This window comes from Artemia franciscana, chromosome 6 (assembly GCF_032884065.1).
Source record: "Artemia franciscana chromosome 6, ASM3288406v1, whole genome shotgun sequence".
Taxonomy (NCBI): domain Eukaryota; kingdom Metazoa; phylum Arthropoda; class Branchiopoda; order Anostraca; family Artemiidae; genus Artemia; species Artemia franciscana.
Window position 1 is genome coordinate 29,520,750 of NC_088868.1, and position 20,671 is coordinate 29,541,420.

General features: G+C 35.7%; 1 protein-coding gene across 2 annotated transcripts in view; it reads left to right on the forward strand.

Moving 5' to 3' along the window:
• Positions 1-1,570: 1,570 nt before the first annotated feature.
• Positions 1,571-20,671, forward strand: part of LOC136028285 (deoxynucleoside kinase-like) — a 71,651-nt gene continuing 52,550 nt past the window's right edge. The window contains exon 1 of one of the 2 annotated variants that reach the window (XM_065706030.1): positions 1,571-1,645. The gene's annotated coding sequence lies outside the window, so the exon portion shown is untranslated. The remainder of the gene's footprint in view (positions 1,646-20,671) is intronic. The other variant, XM_065706032.1, reaches the window with a different exon arrangement.

Consider the following 20,671-nt stretch of genomic DNA (forward strand, 5'->3'; position numbering starts at 1 on the left):
GGGGTTAGAAGATTATGTCGTACCGTTTATGCCCATTTCAACATGAGTGCTAAGAGCGACTTTGTGTTCTTCCAAAGATTTACTCACACAGATATCCATCGAATGCTCTCGCCTGGGTAGACGCGTTGGCTTTCACTTCAATTGTGCATTGATAAGATTCTCGAACAGTGGAGTCCTTTGCAACTGCACTTCCAAGGGTTAGCTCTCGAAGACCCTACTCACGCTAACGATCGAGCTGCACAAGCGTTGGCTAATCTACTTCTGAGAATCCAGTTGGAATTTGAAAGCTATGTTCTGGAGTTATTCAATGATTTTAACAAAATCTTCTAGAGCGAAAAGCCGTTCTTCCATCATTCAGCCAGAAGTGAAGCTGCTGATCCGTAAATTGTCAATAAACCTTATTAAAGCAGCCTACGTCAGAGGGACGTCTGCGCTAGAGTTGAACCCTGAAAATACAGAGCAACTCTGAACATGCAGTGGTAGCTGATTTCCATTGTATCTCAGTGCCCCAGAAAATGGTTGTTTGTTTTCATACAGCATTATATATTATAGATAATCGATATCCGTATCCGTTCTAGTCAATAAGCGTGTATTTTCTCAAAATTTAGAGGCTTTCAAAGGAGCTAGCTTCCGAGTTATTGGCCTTCATGAGTTCTAATAGGTCTACCGTACATAAAAATCAAATCTGTCGAGCTCTTTTAGCCCAAAGTAACTACAGATCGTAGTCTATCACGATAAAAGGACAATTTTTACTGAGTTAGCTTAGCTGTCTAATAATTTAGACAACAGGCTGATTTGTATACCACTTAACAGAATTTTGTATGCTTGAGCTGTACGATCTGATAGGAAGTGTAGTCTATAGACTGATAAACGAGCGTTCCGAGATATACTCTAGTTCAACTCAAGCAGAAGTGTCACTGGAACACTTGTTTTCATGACGTTGTGTTCTTTTTCACAATGAGATAGTTGCGGGATTCACTTAGCAATTTACAGGCAACGAGATACTCGGCGACATTCTGGACTATATGAGAAATATCCATGATCTGTTAAATATCGGTCTTAAAACTCTTCTGGCATCTTCGTGGGAGGGGGGGGGGTCATTAGTTACATTAAAAACACAAAAAGGGAGAAACGAGATTTGAACTCGAAAGAAAACTCTAAGATCGCACTCACTGATCCGCAGTTCGGCTTGAGGATATTTTAGGTGACATTCAAGTAGCTTATGCTTCATTTTTCCAACCCTCTTATCTATCCCATTCACACAATCTTTTTCAAGAGGTAAATAAATGGAATTTTTAGCTTTTTTTTCTCGTTTAACTGTCCATGGATCTGGTGGAATCTTTCTTGAGGGTAACATTGAACTCCAGGAAGTGTTTCAACAGAGCATTGTTCTGCTTGTAACAACTGCATACCACAAGAGTTCTTTTTGAACAGATTTATTTTTTTTTTTGGATTTTTAGGATTTTTTAACGGAAAATTTGACGGATTTTTCGTTCTCAGTTGTCGGAATTTTACGGATTTTTGGTCTACCAGAACGGAAAACTTGCCATATATGAAGTGGAAACACTGCTGATAGGTAACGCTGGTATTTGCAGAAGTAGAAGAAAAACGAAAAGATAAACAAAAAGATTAATATCATCATAAAGTAAGTACCTATAAAGTGTTTTAGGTAGGCTGTGCTTGTTGAAATTCCAATGATATGAGTAGGATTCAATGCCTACTATGATTTTTATTCAATTAGACTAGGCCTATAAGGCGATTTTCATAAAGTTCTTTAGGAAACTTAGGCTATAGCCTAGGATTTAGCAGTAAGTAGGTTCAAAATAGTATACTTACTTCAGGTGTTAGTTGTGTTGTTGATGTAATCCTAGAATCAGTGTGCTAACCCTAGGAATGGCCCTGCAAGGAGCTTATGCTTGGTAAGGTAAAAGGCCTCTTGGTAAGTTTATTGTTGTTTATATTATTGACTTACAAATAAAGTGAACATACCAATTGATATGTTCTTTACAAATTTACTAATCACTTCTATTGCAAATCCAAATTTAAGCAATTTTTGGGCTATTGAAAATGACCAAAAGGCCAATTTCTAGTTTTGGGTAGCCTATAAAAAAAGAGTACCTAGCATAAAATTCTACTTGATTGACTTCTTGCTATCTCAGAAAGGGATAAGGTTAAGAAAATGAAACTTTCAGGGATGGGTCTACAGGCCAAAGTATATCCTGGGAAGTTATTTTAAAGTACCTACCTCCACTTCTTCTCCCTCTAAAGGGCCCTGATCTTCAAAATATATGTGTTATAAAAGTGAAATCTTACAAAATAGATCTTTGGCTTGAATGAAGTACTAAAAAATAGGTTTCAGCTTCACAACTTAGCTCAATCCAAATTTATAAGGTTTTAAAGATATGCAAATACATTTCCTAAATTTTGAAAAAAAAAACAAAACATCAATATGACTCAGAATTCTAGTCAAATAACAGGTATTACATTTTCAGAACTAAAATCAGGGAAAAAGCAACTGTTAACTGAAAATTAAGGTAAAATGTTGTTTTGTCAAAATTTCAATAGGTATAGACCTGTCATGTAGGCAAATTTCAGGGCTCTCTAGAGGGAGTAGGAGTAGAGGTGGGTACTTTAAAATAACTTCAGGATATACTTTAGCCTGTAGACCCATCCCTGAAAGTTTCATTTTCTTAACCTAACCCCTTTCTGAGATAGCAAGAAGTCACTTAAACTAGAATTTTACCATAGCTCCATTTTTTTGTAATGTTATACAATCCAAAAACACTGATTTTCCACAATTAAGTTGAATAAGTAAATTTTACAATATAATATGCTGTTTTTTTCTTCTTGATGCAGAATTTCCAATTGAAGTATGTGTTTTCAATAAAATATCAAAAATATGAAAACCAATAGAAGAAGGTATAGAATGGTTAGGCTAGGTTATGTTTTTTTAAGCCTTTTTTATTCCCAAAAATTAGAAATATTATGGTCATTTTCAGGAGCTCTAAAAAGGCTTAAATTCGAATTTGCATTAGAAGCAATTATTATATTTGTAAAGAGCTTAAAAAAAGGCATTGAGTGTTATGTTCACTTGATTTGTAAATCAATAATATGGTCAACAAAAATTTACCAACCTCTTTTTGTGGGAGACCACTTTTCTTTGGTATTCTGGAAAAATATAGGTAGGTTTTTGGATCCTCCCCCCCCCCCCTTTATAGCACAGCATCATACAATGAGAGGTTAGTAACAAGAGCCCACCTTCTTGGTGATATTTTCACTAATAACTGCAGTATTAATGAAAAATGTGGTCTCTGTTTTGATAAGCTATTAACAAGATAAAAATATGTTTAATATCTGTGATTTATAGAAGAAATATCAAGTAGTAAGTTACAGTTTTAGAATCAGAAGAAAATCAGCTTTCTGTTAATAGCCTATGTGAATAAAGCTGGAATACTGAAAGCATATATACATCAAAATAGGATAATTGATATTTCTAAAAAGAGGTCCTCATTGGTAAGTCAATAAACTAATAATTTCAAGTGTTTAATCTTAAATAATTCTAATAATAAACCATATTGATGCAGAGCTTAGATTTTTAGCTATTCATTGATATATACATTTCTTCTCAATTTTTCTTTGGCAACAAGGTGGGAGGGTTTTAGGTTTATATAATTTTGCTCAATTGGATACTGGTTTTTTACCCTATACAGTCAATAATCTTGAACAATTGTCTAAAACTATCCTTGGAAATTCTTCTGGGAAATATCTTGCATATCTTCCTTAGTCTTCTGAAATTGCCAAGTCTCAGAGCCATAAGGTCTCATGGATGCTCACCTACAGGTACCTCCAGCAAGCAGACCAGAAACTGTTCACCTTCTCTCCCCACCTAAGACAAACACAAGGACTTTCCAAAAAACTGTTCAAATCCACCATTAACACAAAGGTCTGATTAGATTTCTTCAGCCAGCCAGTGGTGAACAATTGGAACCAACTAAGTAAGAGACAATATCTGCAACCTCACCTGAGGAATTCAAAAAGGATAGTTTAGAATGGGATGCTAAACTATGGAGATTCCAATTAGAAAACCCCTCCCAGCCCTCACTACCATAACACTCTTAGAAGATAATAGAGTTAGCTTGGAGGATGATGCAGCTTGTCATACTCAACCATCTTGTACACTCAATCTGATGTTGCTGTTGTGCAGTGTTGCCAACCCTAAAACACTAGAGAATCATTCTTGAACCACACCTACCATGTGATCACTGTTACCAAGTGGGCTTAAATTGCATCTCTCCAGTATTCTCTAGTCCTGATGGTTTGTTGCTTGACCTTAACACAAAGATCTATTGCCATCATCAACTGTGGAGCATCACAGTTCTTGCAACTAATTCACTCTGAAGTGCAAGTTAAGGTAATTAAAGTATAAGATTAAAACACTAAATTGTTTCATTTGAAACAAGTCCCTATTACAATTCTAGGATATTCACCACATCCATCATCCTTGTTCATGATGCTACCCTGGTAAGGGAAGCTATCTTCTTAGTTGATTTTGCTCCACCTATCATTATCTCCTCATCCTTGTTTATTCCTACTCCTAGTTTGTGAATTATTTTTACTAAGCTAATATTAGTTTTCATGCCCTTTATCAAATCCTAAAACTACAAAATAGCCTAGCATTCATTTTGATAGCATATTTATGTAGGATACTCAAGTGATCTGTAAGTCTAGTTAGTCAACTCTTTCAGGTCCAGTAGAGTTTTTTTTTCTTGCCTTTCCATTTATCTTAAATTGCAGCTTGTAGTAGTTTACAGATTTTCCCTTGTGAAGCTCCAGCATTGGGAAGAAAAGATTAAATTAATGAAAAATTTTGCTAATTTTTTATTTTCTTTTGTTTATTGATTTAAAGGTTAATATTAAGGTATTTGAGCCATTTTTCCTTCTCTTATTTTCATCTTGTGACTGGAAGAGTGGAATTTCTTTTTCCTTATTTCTCTTTAGTAACTGGAAAGCCATTAAAAATGTCTGATACCATTGATTCAGGCAGAACAGTTTCATCTCCTGTTTTTACAGATGAGGACAATGTCATCAGAATCTGGTTGACAAAAACTAGGCAGCCTGGTCCTCTTAATCCCCCACTGGGATTAATTTTGAAAGGAATTATGCTGTTAAGAAAGCAAATTAAAGACTACAAAAAGGGCTCAATTTTTGTATGGTCATTTAATGGTGCTAACTGCTTTAAAATAAAAATCAAGCAGTGTTGAGCAAGGTTCTTAAGATCAGGGAGCAAGATTTGGCTGATGATCTAATGTTAAAATCTTACTGTGAAAAGGATTTACCTCTCCTAAGTCCACTGGTTATTGTAGTCAAACCCCCCTAAGGGTGACATGCCTGAGGGACTGGTTTTCTTTGATAAGGGTATTTTTGAAGTAAAGACTTTATTAGATTAACTGAAGGGCCAAGGTTTTTCAAGAGTACATCCACTCTTTGGTCAATGGACATCTGACTAAATGAATGTTGATGTTTTTTTTCATTACACCCTCACTTGACCTACCTAAATTCATTTCTATTCTGGGTATAGAAAAAAGGTCAAGAGATATACTCCCCTTGTCATGATCTGCTACCGTACCACTATCAAAGGCATGGCCACACTGACAAAGTATGTTGCAGTAAACATAGATATTCAAGATGTGCTAACAGCCACCAAACATCATCTTGTACTATTAATAGAGAAAATAATGCACTATTCAAGTGCCCTAATTGTCTTGGCAACCATCATGCTAAAGACAAAGCATATCCCATAACAAAGAATGTTGGAAAGGTTATTGTTAAGGCAGTGCAAGAGAAAACTGCAATTGGTGCTCCAAAAAAAGTATGCAGATATCCTTAAATCAAGCATACAACTGGAAGACTTGGCTCCAGTTCTTTCTAATGAAGGGTTCCCTCCCCTGAAAACCCTACTCTAAGCCAATCTTGTTAACACAACAGAGAGTCTTAGAACTCCTAATTAAGAAAATAATTGTTGAAATCTTATCAGTCAGAATTCCTAAAATGATCAATTCATTTCTATCCTCAAAATTTAAACAAATTGAAGATTCAACCTCATGTTGTTTGGAAAAAAATGTTTGAGAATCTTAGTATCTCGCATGCATCATATAGTAAACCATTTATAGATTCAACTCTTAATCATTCTCTTTCTGAGGATTACTTGGAATCTATTGACTCTGTCCCAATCTCAAATTTACCTTCAAAATAAACATTAGAAATCACAAAAAAAGCTTCCTAAACAAAAAATTAATTCCTCAAAAGAAATGCAAGTGCACTCTCACCTATTTCAAAAAAATTACTTTATGAAAGTTAATACTAATTAAAACCACCATGTTCTCAAGGACTGTCTCTCAAATCACGCATTTTTGTTTGAAAATTGGAAGCAATATAGTAGTCCAGTCATTGTTAAATTGGCTTCCTTGCTGGATAGTATGGGTGTTCCTGAAAATATCTTTTCTTGTCAAACTCAAATTCCTTCCAATCCTCCTAATAAAATTGATAACATCATAGATATAAATATCCCTGGCATGGATTACCCCAAGAATAAGATGCATAATGTAATCCTTTGTCAACAAACATTAGCTAAAATGACAGAATTATGTAATTGGAAGAAGATATTTACTGATGAATCAGTCTCAAAAGATGGAAAGGCATCCATAAGCAGTTTTTCTGAATGGAATGGTTCATCAGTTGGGATTAGAGTTTCAGCTGGAATTCCAATCATTGTTTATCTACAGGAAAAGATTCAGAAAATAATGTCTTCTCAGGCTCTTCAACTGAAAATGATCTGAGTTCCTTCTCACATAATGATTGAGGGAAACAAAATTGCTGACAGTATGTCAAGACAGGCTATTCACCACTCAATTACTTGGAAGGTTGCTCTCACTGTAAATGAATCCTCAAAGTTAATAACCTCTGCTGCAAATTTTCTTAGGATTAATAGAACCCATGTTGCAGCTGCTAATATATATGTTTGTCTTTTGCAGGGCATTGTATCCCACATCACCTTATCCACCCAAATAGGAACACTCTATTTTCCATCTGAGAACTTGCTATCTTTTAGATAGCAAGTCATGCCCATTTTGTAGGTGTGACAAGACAATTGATCACATCCTCTCAGAATGCCTTCGTTTCACAGTTGAGAGAAATTTTCTAATAAGAAAAATGAATAATTGGGCCAGAAGACGTCCACCCCTCTCGTTTTCGGGTTTTACCCATGTTAGTAAAGATAAACAGGTAGAAATATATGAGGCATTGGGAGTTTTCATGTCTTCAAAAAATATTTTCAACTGGTTGTAGTTTTATTCATATTATTAGGTTACTTGCTTTCTGTTTTTTTTTTTTTCTATTTTAATTTCTATGATTAATAATATGTGAATCTTTGATAACTGTTTAGTTTTTGGCTTGTGGTAGAGTGGGTGAAAGCTGAGATTATTTTCTCTAGAACAACAGCTCCAGAGTTGATGTTTGAAGTTTTTTTTGTGACCAGGTATTTTAGTGTCCAGGTTTATTCAGATGATTGACAGCTTCCCAGTTGAGTTTATACTTTCTCAAGAACCACTCAACATTCAGCCTTTCCTCGAAAATGTTGACAGGTTCCCATTTGATGCACTCTTCCCCTATAGTCTTTCCTATGTAAAGTAAGACAGAGACATTCAAAATAAACCATATATATAAGGATAAGATATAATCCAGCTTGGCATGTAATTCCACAACAAGCCAACTTTTACCCTTACTTCCTACCTCGCCTTATATTGCAGCTTAGAGTAATCTAAAGATTTATCCTTGTGAAGTTTTATTTGGAGACTATTAAAGTTGTTTTCATCATTGTTTAGTAACAAGGTCTGGTTAAATGATCAATAGCTTCCCAGTTGAGTTTACATTCCTTCAAGTATTACTCAGTATCCAATCTTTATTTGAAGATGTAAACAAATTCTACAGTAACTGTGTCTTCACAGAGTTTATTCCAACCATTAAGAATTCTTGAAGAAGAGAATTGAGTATGGATTTTTGTTAGGGTAGACTGCTTAACAAATTTTAGCCAATGACCTCTGGTTCTGGAATTAGGACCATCAATAGGAAATAATATAGGGAGAGTGAGTGTTGGCCTTCATTAACTTGTAGGGTAGAATGTCATCACCTCTATTAAGTGCAGGGAGTTTTAACTTGGCCAGTCTTGCAGGGTATGCTCTTGCACGTAGGATGCCATAAGGGGAGACTGAAGACATTCTAACTTCAAGTTTGGGTCAAACTAGTCCCTTATACAGAAGTAAAACGACTTTGGGAGAGCAAGTGGAAAGGGCACTGCCTTAACTGCAGCAATAATGCTCTTATACACACTATTAATGGGTTGTCCATGCAAGGACTGGTATGCCACAGAAGGAGGAGACTTTCACTAAAACTTCTCTATTGACTGTTAATAACATATAGATTTCAGAGCTAAACAAGTCTAATCTTTGAGATGTTTCTCAGTTATTAATCTAAGTGTGGAACTTTGATCAATGCAATATCTCCCCTTCCTGAAACCTCGCCATCCTTTTGTTTAAACCTTATCCACTTTACAGCTCTGTATAAATCAGCATAACACCCAAGTGTTGCAAGATTTCAAAAAAGTTTCAAGATTTATTTATTTACTAATAATTACAAAACAAACTATATATACACAAAACTGCCTGGCGAAGGCATGATATACAATTCTGATTGTACAAACAATTGAAACTCAGAAATATAGAGATTAAAGAGGAGTAGGCTAAAACAAGCACTCTCTAATAGGGTGCTCCAGGCTCCTGTATTTACCAGTCTACACAAAAAAGGTTCTGTCTTTAAAAAAATACATAATAAGATAAACAGCACTAACAGGAAAATCAAGGTCCATTAGTATCTCAAGCAATGTATGGTGGATGGCACTGTCACAGGCATCAACCCAATAAACAAGAGCTAAGAGCTCATATGGCACTTGTGACGAGGTCGGAAGAGCCGAGAGCTCATATGGTACGAGGTCGGAAGAGCCAAGAGCTCATTTGGACGAGGTCGGAAGAGCCGAGAGCTCATATGGTACGAGGTCGGAAGAGCCAAGAGCCAAGAGCTCATTTGGCACTTGTGAGAAGGTCAGAACCTAAAGTTAAACTTTATAGCACAAGATCCTTCTAAATATCAAATTTCATTAAGATCTGGTCACCCTTTCGTAAGTTACAAATACCTCAATTTTCAAAATTACCTCCCCCCTCCCAATTCCACCAAAGAGAGCAGATCCGGTCCAGTTATGTCAGTCACGTATCTTAGACAGGTTTCTATTCTTCCCATCCAGTTTCATCCTGATCTCACCGCTTTAAGTATTTTCTAAGATTTCCGGTCCCCCCAACTGCCCCCCCCCCCCAATTACGTTTGATCCGGTTGAGATTTAAAATAAGATATCAGAGTTACGAGGTCCTTCTAAATATGAAGTTTCATGAAGATCCGATCACTCCTTCGTAAGTTAAAAATACGTTATTTTTCTTATTTTTCAGAATTACCCCCCCCCCCCCCGCAATTGAGCGGATCCGTTCCAATTATGTAAATTACGTATGCAAGACTTTTGCTTATTTTTCCAACCAAGTTTCATCCCAATCCCTCCAATCTAAGCGTTTCCCATCATTTTAGGTCTCCCCACCCCAAACTTCCCCCAATGTCACCAGATCCGGTCAGGATTTAAAATAAGAGCTTTGAGACACGATATCCTTCTAAAAATCAAATTTCATGGAGATCCAATCACCTGTTCGTAAGTTAAAAATACCTCATTTTTTCTAATTTTTCAGAATTAACCCCCCCCCCCCAACTACCCAAAAGAGAGCGGATCCGTTCCGTTTATGTCAATCATCTATCTAGGACTTGTGTTTATTTTTCCCACCATGTTTCATCCCGATCCCTCCACTCTAAGTGTTTTCCAAGTTTTAGGTTCCCCCTCCCAACTCCCCGCCCCCATCACAAGATCTGGTCGGGATTTAAAATAAGAGCTCTAAGACACGATATCCTTCTAAACATCAAATTTCATTGAGATCCGATCACCCGTTCGCAAGTTGAAAATACCTCATTTTTCTAATTTTTAAGACTTACTCCCCCCCCCCCCCCAACTACCCCAAAGAGAACAAATAAGTTCCGATTATGTCAATCATGTATCTAGGACTTGCGCTTATTTTTCCCATCAAGTTTCATCCCGATCCCTCTACTCTAAGTGTTTTCCAAGATTTTAGGTTTCCCCCCTCCAACTCCCCCCAATGTCATCAGACCCAGTCGGGATTTAAAATAAGAGCTCTGAGACACAATATCATTCCAAACATCAAATTTCATTAAGATCCAATCACCCGCTCATAAGTTAAAAATACTTCATTTTTTCTATTTTTCCGAATTAACCGGCCCCTACTCCCCCCCCCAGATGGTCAAATCGGGAAAACGACTATTTCTAATTTAATCTGGTCCGGTCCCTGATACGCTTGCCAAATTTCATCGTCCTAGCTTACCTGGAAGTGCCTAAAGTAGCAAAACCGGGACTTTAGGTTTTCCCCCTCCGACTCCCCCCAATGTCATCAGATCCGGTCGGGATTTAAAATAAGAGCTCTAAGACACAATATCATTCCAAACATGAAATTTCATTAAGATCCAAATACCCGCTGATAAGTTAAAAATACTTCATTTTTTCTATTTTTTGCGAATTAACCGGGCCCCCACTCCCCCCAGATGGTCAAATCGGGAAAACGACTATTTCTAATTTAATCTGGTGCGGTCCCTGATACGCTTGCCAAATTTCATCGTCCTAGCTTACCTGGAAGTGCCTAAAGTAGCAAAACCGGGACAGACCGACAGACAGACAGACAGACAGACCGACAGAATTGGCGACTGCTATATGTCACTTGGTTAATACCAAGTGCCATAAAAAGGATGGTATTGATTGAATGCCTATGTTTAAAAGAATTAGGTGTATTATGTTCAAGGCAAGCAATATGGTCCCATAGACAGTGTCCCTTTCTAAATCCTTTTTTTTTCAGAAGATATAACCTGTTTACTTCTATAAATCATTCAAGCTTAGATAAAATCAATTTTTCCAGGATTATTTCTAGCATTGTTTTTAACTAAAATTGGTTCATAAAACATTAGATTGTTTGAAGGCAGGTTAGGTTTGAGGATTGGGTTTACTATGGCTAATTTTCATGGTCTTTGTATTTTGTGGTGGGTCCATATGCAGTTATAAATATACAGAAGTATATATCTAAATTTCAATGGAGCTTAGGTTTGTTAAAACCATTCAGTTTGCTAATATATTGGTGAAATTTAGTTGCAGCAGTTGTTTTTTAGTCTGGGAGGCAGACTTTAGCTGCAGCAGTTGCAGTTGCTGCAGCTAATATATTGGTGAAATTTAGTTGCAGCAGTTGTTTTTTAGTCTGGGAGCTAAAGCTTTTCTGTATTATCTGTATTTTTCTGCATATTCTTTTAATCTTTGCTGTTGTAAGTCTATGCTCATAGGCTGTGCTAGGAATGAAGCATTTCTGGAAGTGTTTTGTGGCTTTTTTTTTCTAGTTTGTTTTGCCAATTCACAGTCTTCATTTTACCATGTCTTTAGTAATCTTAGGATTCAGCTTTTTTTCTTTTTACTATATTTATTTTTATATTTATATTTATTTACTATCTTTTTACTATATTTTGGAACAGCAGCAATCAAACATGGTCATATTTTTTTTGCTTTTTCATTTATGACCAATGGGGGGTAATACACCTCTAAACAGTGATCAGATGTTAGTTGTTATTGAAAAGGTGCCAATTTACTTTTTTGTTATTATACTTCTGTTTGGGGTTTGTGCACAAATATTACATGTTACTTATGGAAGTTAGAATAGCTGTATGGTATATCAAACTGTATCTTTAAAGTTTAGAGACATTTTTAATATGAATTATTGTATATAAATATGAGGGACCAATCTGGAGATCAATAGTAGAAAAATTTATTCTTACCTATATCAAATTGGATCTGGAAGTTAAAAGGAGTAAATAAAGAAAGACCGGTTTCATTTACCTTAAATTGTTCTGTATTTTTTCTAGCTTTATTTTCATGAGTCGTTACTTCCCATGTTGTTTTGTATCCATCAACATCATCTAGAATAATAGTAATACCCCCAATTGTTTCTTTCCTAAGATTGTTAGGATATTTGTTTCACCTTGTGGGTTATTAAAGTGCTTGATTTTGATCTCCTTTTCAGAACTTAAATTGATTGATATTTGAATCACATCCATTTCAAAGTCACAACTCACAAGCAAAGGGAAATGAGCAATAGTTTCCTCTACAAAAATTGTTACATCTCCACTTCTCTTACTTGTGTCATTATCTTTACAAAAACAGTTATAACCAGGCAGGATATTCTTTGTTACTCTTTGTAAATTTGTCTCTTGAAGATAACACTATATTAACACTATTCCTTGTAATATCAAACAGTTCGTGGTAACGAACAGTAGTTAGGAGCGACCTGGCTCAATAGTAACCAAAACTCTAAAAAAATTGAATTTTGATACCAATAGCTACATCAAAGGAATCGCATTTTAATGCTGATTTTAAATATATAAGTTTCATCAAGTTTAGTCTTACCCATCAATACGAGCCTGAGAAAATTTGCCTTATTTTAAAAAATAGGGGAAACACCCCCTAAAAGACATATAATCTTAACGAAATTAACACCATCAGATTCAGCGTATCAGAGAACCCTATTATAGAAGTTTCAAGCTCCTATCTGTAAGAATGTGGAATTTTGTGATTTTTTGCCAGAAGCCAGATCACTGATACGTGTTTATTTGTTTATGTTTTTTTCCCAGGGGTGATCGTATCGACCCAGTCGTCCTAGAATGTTGTGAGAGGGCTCATTCTAACGGGAATGAAAAGTTCTAGTGCCCTTTTTAAGTGACCAAAAAATTGGAGGGCACCTAGGCCCCCTCCCACGCTAATTATTTTCCCAAAGTCAACGGATCAAAATTCTGAGATAGTCATTTTATTCAGCTTAGTCGAAAAACCTTATAACTATGCCTTTGGGGACCACTCACTCTCCCACAATCCCCCTGGGAGGGGCTACAAGTTACAAACTTTGAACAGTGCTTACATATAGTAACGTTTATTGGGAAGTGTACAAACGTTTTCAGGGGGATGTTTTAATTTGGGGGAGGCGTTGAAAAGAGGGGGATATGTTGGGGGAACTTTCCATCGAGGAATTTCTCATGGGAGAAGAACATTTTCACGAAGGGAGTACAGGATTTCCTAGCATTAATATATAAAAAAAAACAACGAAAAATAAATATGAAAAAGTTTTTTTCAACTGGAAGTTAGGAGCAGCATTAAAACTTAAAACGAACATAAATTATTACCCATAAGAGGGGCTCACCTCCTCCTAATATTTCGCTCTTTACGCTAAACTATTTTTAGTAATTTCAACTATTTATTTTACGGCTTTTGTGATTCAGGGGTCATTCTTATTGAATTGGGACCAAAATTCAAACTTTAGTGTAAAGAGCGAGGTACTGACGAGGGGGTGAATCCCCTCATATATGTAATAAAAACATGAGAATACAAAAATTCGTTACGTAAGCTAATTTAGAAGCTACGTATATCTTTTACTAATAAAAACATTCCTAAAAAATTAAAAGTTCTAGTTGCCTTTTTAAGTAACCAAAAAATCGGAGAGCAACTGTGGGGCTTTCTCCCCCACTCCTTTTTTCTCAAAATAGTGTAAAGAGCGAGGTATTGACGAGTGGGTGAACCCTCTCATATACGTAATAAAAACATACGAATATAGAAGTTTGTTACGTAAGCTAATTAGTGAGCTACGTATATCTTTTACTAATGAAAACGTTCGTAAAAAACTAAAAATTCTAGTTGCCTTTTTAAGTACCCAAAAAATTGGAGGGCAACAGGGCCTCCTCCCCCGTCCTTTTTTCTTAAAATCACTCGATAAAAACTGTGGGAAAGTCATTTAGCCAAATATATAAACATGCAAATTTCGCTTTAATTATTCATGTGCGGAGAGCCGAAATCAAAACATGGATTAACTAAAAAACTTTCAGAAATTAAATATAAAAAACACGTTTTTTAAACTGAAAGTAAGGAGCGATATTAAAACTTAAAACGAACAGACATTACTTCATATGTGAAAGGGGCTGCTTCCTCATCAACGCCCCGCTCTTTACGCTAAAGTTTTTTACTGTTTTAAAAAGTAGAGTTGATAGAAAGAGTCAAACTTTAGCGCAAAGAGCGAGGCGTTGAAGAGGGAACAGCCCCTTTCACATATGAAGTAATTCTGTTTGTTTTAAGTTTTAATGTCGCTCCTTACTTTCAGTTAAAAAAAACTTGTTTTTTTATATTTAATAATCAGATAGATCAATTATTTTTTTGAATTTATTGACGCAGAGTTATTAAAAGAAATAGAAGCATCACTAGCCATGTTTTGCTCTGAGGTAATGTAGTGCCTGAAATTGGTTACAAATACTAATATCAACCTCTGTTCTTTCAACAAATCTTCTTCTTCTAACAACTCGCCACAGCACTATGCCACCTGAGGCCGACACAGCTACGCACGCTCCACCTCCATCCCAATCTATTTTAAGCCTCCCTCTTTCCACCCTCCATGGAACTTGTCATTTCCCTTAAATCTTTCTTTACAACCTCCTCTCATCCAAACTGTGGACAACCTGATTTCTGTCGAGCCTTAGACAGTGGGCCATAAAGAACAGTCTTTAGCAATCTGTCATCTTTCATCTCCAAAAGTATCCCTCTCAACAAATGGCTGTGAAAAATTGACGCATGGCTCATTTGGTGGCTTTAAGATATTGAGATATATTTCTTTGAGAAATGGAAGGGACTGAAACTAGAACATCTTAGATAGTTTCATATGAGCTTGAGCAGATATGGTAGCAGTACGTACTACAGATAATGAAGTGACAATTCATCTTGAGGCTTGGAGTTGATTTTGCTTGATTTTGTGACCCTTTTTTTCAAATGGTCTCATTCTAGTCAGCCAGAAGTTACTTAAATCTTTTTTAGGAAGATATGACTTGTGAAGATTTTTGTTTAGGTTTAATATTTATACTAGCCGTGCGTTTCCTTGATAGGGTCCCAGAAGTGTTGCTTAAAGGGGAACATTTCCCTTGAGAATAGTACTGTATGATTTTGCTGCTATTTCGACAGGAAGGATTTGTTTCCAGCAATTTTCAAAACTTGTTGTCTTTCAAAATATTTAACCCTCTGATCGCGTATTCTGCGATTACATTGCAGCAGCTATTTGTTTAAAACGATGCATTTATTTTTTCAAATTTTGTTTAAAAACGTGTTTTTGTTTGTTTGTTAATGGTTAAGTAAATATTTTTAGATAGTAATATATCAAACTTACCCACTATATGTATCATATATATATATATATATATATATATATATATATATATATATATATATTACATTCCAATTATAATATTAGTATTTAGACATATAGCAAGACACTGAGAAACAATATCAGTTTAGCAGCATAAAAATGTATGTATCAAACAGTTCGTGGTAACGAACTGAAGTAAGGAGCGACCCGGCTCAATAGTAACCAAAACTCTAAAACATTGAATTTTGATGTCAATAGCTATATCAAAAGAATCGCATTTTAATGCTGATTTTAAATATATAAGTTTCATCAAGTTTAGTCTTACCCATCAAAAGTTACGAGCCTGAGAAAATTTGCCTTATTTAGGAAAATAGGGGGAAACACCCCCTAAAAGTCGTAGGATCTTAAATGACACCATCAGATTCAGCGTATCAGAGAACCCTACTGTAGAAGTTTCAAGCTCCTATCTACAAAAATGTGGAATTTTGTATTTTTTGCCAGAAGACAAATCATGGGTGCGTGTTTATTTGTTTGTTTTTTTTCTTTTTCCTTTTCCCCAGGGGTCATCGTATCGACCAAGTGGTCCTAGAATGTCGCAAGAGGACTCATTCTAATGGAAATGAAAAGTTCTAGTGCCCTTTTTAAGTGACCAAAAAAATTGGAGGGCATCTAGGCCCCCTCCCACGCTCATTTTTTTCCCAAAGTCAACGGATCAAAATTTTGAGATAGCCATTTTGTTCAGCATAGTCAAAAACCATAATAACTATGTCTTTAGGGATGACTTACTCCCCCACTATCCCTGGGGGAGGGGCTGCAAGTTGCAAACTTTGACCAGTGTTTACATATAGTAATGGTTATTGGGAAGTGTACAGACGTTTTCAGGGGGATATTATTTTGTTTGGGGATGGGGCTGAGGAGAGGGGGATATGGTTGTAGGATCTTTGCTTGGAGGAATCTGTCATTGGGGAAGAAAAATTCAATGACAAGGGCGCAGGATTCTCTAGCATTACTATAAGAAAACAATGAAAAATAAACATGAAAACGTTTTTTCAAATGAAAGGAAGAAGTAGCATTGAAACTTAAAACGAACAGAGATTATTACGCATATGACGGGTTTTAAAAATACTTTAGCATAAAGAGCGAGGTATTTAGGAGGAGATAAATACCTTGCTCTTTATGCTAAAGTATTTTTAGTAATTTCAACTATTTATTCTACGGCCTTTCTGATTCAGGGGTCATTCTTAAAGAATTGGGACAAAACTTACGATTTAGTGTAAAGAGCGAGGTATTAACGAGGGTACAAACCCCCTCGTATACATAATAAAAATATAAGGCTATGAAAGTTTGTTACGTAAGTTAATTCTTAAGTTACGTATATTTTTTACTAATAAAAACGTTCGTTAAAAATTAAAAGTTCTAGTTGCCTTTTTAAGTAACCGAAAAATTGGAGGGCAACTAGGCTTCCTTCTCCACCCCTTATTTCTCAAAATCGTCTGATCAAAACTAAGAGAAAGCCATTTAGCCAAAAAAAGAATTAATATACAAATTTCATTTTAATAATTTATGTGTGGAGAGCCAAAACCAAACATGCATTAATTCAAAAACGTTCAGAAATTAAATATAAAAAAAAACTAATTTTTGTAGCTGAAAGTAAGGAGCGACATTAAAACTTAAAACGAACAGAAATTACTCCGTATATGAAATGAGTTGTCCCCTCCGCAATCCCTCGCTCTTTACGCTAAAGTTTGACTCTTTGCCACAATTCTACTTTTTAAAACAATTAAAAGCTTTAGCGTAAAGAGCGAGGGATTGCGGAGGGGACAACTCATTTCATATACGGAGTAATTTCTGTTCGTTTTAAGTTTTAATGTCGCTCCTTACTTTCAGCTAAAAAAATTAGTTTTTTTTTTTTTATTTAATATCTGGTTATACCTACACTGAGTAATGCTTGAACAGTGAAATCGTGTCAGCAATATATATAAACCTAAATAATTGCGAATACGTCCAAGTCGCGGGATGTATAACATTAAACTAGTAGTTAATTAGGAAAATTAGGAAGAGGGTTAATTAGGAAGAGAGTTAAATTAGGAAAAATAAAATATGCAGTCAAAGGGTTGAGAATACTTTTTTTTGTCAAATGAGTAATGGCCTCGTTGGCAGTTGGCACCGTTTGACTGTAGGCTAGAGTTGTGGAATGGGTGTGTGTTCTTCAATATAGATGTTAATTACAGTTTTGTGATTAACTTGAAGTTCTTCAGTACCAGCTTTGTGCATTTAGCACATAGAATGCTAGCACACATATGGTTTTCTTGGTATAATTTAATTAGCTTTGGTCGGCCAAACGGGAGCATTTTCAATTCAGATATTCAAACAAGATGTAAATAGGACACTTGCACTCATTACAGGTCATGTTTCATTTAGTTCACCAAGTTATTAGGCCCCTAACACTGGTAGATGTTCAACGTGTTAATTCATTAGCCCTTATTTAAGATTAATTAAACAAACTTTTTCCACAAAATAAGTTTTTCAAATAAAAGTAGAGAACTCTATAAAACCAAAAATGAGCAAAAATAAAATAAAATAATCTACCTAGGTAAAACTACCACAAGTCAGCATCGATAAATAAATGATACCCAAAACGAACCTAAATTACAATAAATAACTGAGTCAAACTCAAAACGAGCCTCAATTAACATGAGCAGGGCTCAAAAACGCTCTGTCTTCTCAAAGCAAGAACATAATTTGCACTTTACTGAAAAAAAATGAATGTGCATTGTCAGTTTAATATACATATACTAATATTTATTCCTAAAAATGTCAATATTTGATTTATTATAAGTTATAAAAGTGAAAACATTTAAAACAAAGATACCTCTTTGACGCTCTTGTTATCTTAACACTCTAAGCCTTACAAGTTGTTGCAATTGAAGTAGTAGTTGGAGTAGTTTAATAGCAGTAGTAGCATAAGGACAAGTTACAGTGCTATTAGTGTTAGTAGTGACATGCATATATTACCCTTTTTATAGGTCTCATTATAGGTCAAAAAGTCAAAAATGTTCAGAGGGCAAGTAGACCTCCCCAGGGCCGTTTTTCCCCAAATGCATACAATCAAAATTTTTAGGTAGCTATTTTGTTCAAAATAGTTTAAAGATCAAATAACAAAAACTCCAGGGTCGACACAATCATCCAGAGCTGGGAAGCAAGTGGTATAAGCTCTGTCCGGGGGCCATATAAGGTATTTGAAATAGACAAAATGTCTATATCAAAATTTTGATTGGAAGTGTCCGCGGAAATGATGGGGGAGGGGGTCATGTACCCTCCGATCATTTTCGAATAATAAAAAGGACACTAATCCTCTCAATTTCCAATCGAATGGGCCTTTTTTGAAGTTTATAAGTGAGGCTCTCTATAAAACCTTATACGCCCCAAGGGCATAGCTTACAACCCAGTTCTGAGGGCTCTGGGGGGGTGGGGGGGGTGGTCATTCTCAAAGTCATAATTTTTGGACCTTTCAATTATGTTGAACAAAATAGCTATATCAAAATGTTGATCTGAAGTGTTTGGGAAATGATGGGCGCGGGAGGCATTCACACTGACCACTTTCGACTATTATAAAGAGCACTAGCCCTTTCAATTTCCAATCGAATGAGTCCTTTTTGATGTTTCTACGATAATGCTTTCTATAAAAACCTTATATGCCCCCAGGGCATAACTTACAACCTTTGCCTTAAGGGTTGTGGGGTGGTGGTGATGTCATCCTCAAAGACATTTTTTCCTGAACCTTTCAACTATGTTGAACAAAATGGATATATCAAAATGTTGATCGGAATTGTTTGGGGAAACGGTGAGCGTGGAGGGTGGCCTTCACTCTCCAATTAGTGTTAGTACTATTAATAAGGGAACTAGCCCTCTCAATTTCCAATCGAATGAGCCCTTTTTGGAGTTGCTACGACAACTCCTTTGATACAAAGGGCCCTGGTCTAAAACAAACTATAAATAATACATTGTGTCAACATTATTCTTTGCTTAGGCTCCCTAAGATCTAATATTGGGATTTCAGGGGAAACAGTATATACCTCATTTTTTTGTTGTTTTTATACTGGAAAGAATGATTTTAGACAAGCTGTAGCATATATGTTATTGTTGCTGGTAATAGGGCTTTTTGGCATCTTTAGTATCCAGATACAATACATCCAAGATTCTATGTCTTTTAATGTTGGGGATAAAATTGCATTTAATTTTAGACGGATCTTGATCTTCAAGATTTCCTTATTTGTGAACAAGTCTCTGGGGCCATGAAGTCGGTGTTTTAGAACATTTTTACTGAAAGAAGTCGGAGTTAGTATATTGGAAACGTCTGAAGTTGGAGATGGACTCGGAGTCGGTTATAACTTGTAAAATCTAGTTAATTGAAGGTTTAAAACAGGACTCTGAAGTAAATTTTTTGCTGCATTGACTTGGAGTCAATATATTGAAAGTGTCTTGAATGGTAGTCAATTACAACTTGTAAAATTTAGTTAAACGAAGCTTTTGTACAGGGCTATGGAGTCGGAGTAGATTTTTGCTGAACGAAGTTGGAGTCATATTGAAAATGTCTAGAGTTGGATATAACTTGTACCAGCTCAATAGCCTTGGTTGTGGACAGTTGTAATTTATTAGTTGAAGTGAAGCACACAAGGAGTTTAAGGAGGGGGAAGTCTAAGCTGGCTTAATTTTTCTTCTCATTCCTACTGGTTTAAAGTTAATTTTTGTCGGGGGGGGGTGCAATCATTGTAACTGTGTTATCATCATGACTGCTTTGGTATCATCAGTAGGATGGATTACATCCCTCTAGGACGGACCTCCCTCGAGAAGGGGGGCAGGATAATCTAGTTTTGATGCTCAGTTAATGAAAGGAAGAAGCCAGAAATTATGTCTATAACCCCTTATATATGTGTATAAGGCACAAAACTGAATATATAAGGCAAGAAAATTACTTGCCCAAAAAGGATATTAATTAACTTCTTCTGATATGAAGTAAAAAAAAGAAAACATATATCAATTAAATATATATAATTCAACTTGATATCTATTTTTTTATAGGATTTCAAGCTTCCCACAGATGTTCAACAGTAGACTAATGATTCTATGGGTGACTTCCGTTAAATTTGTAATTTCAATCTAAGCATTTAGGACTGAGGCAGAGGGATGTGGGCTCATAAGATTTAATAGTTCCCTCATTGCTAAAGAAATTGAAGTTTACACTTTACTCA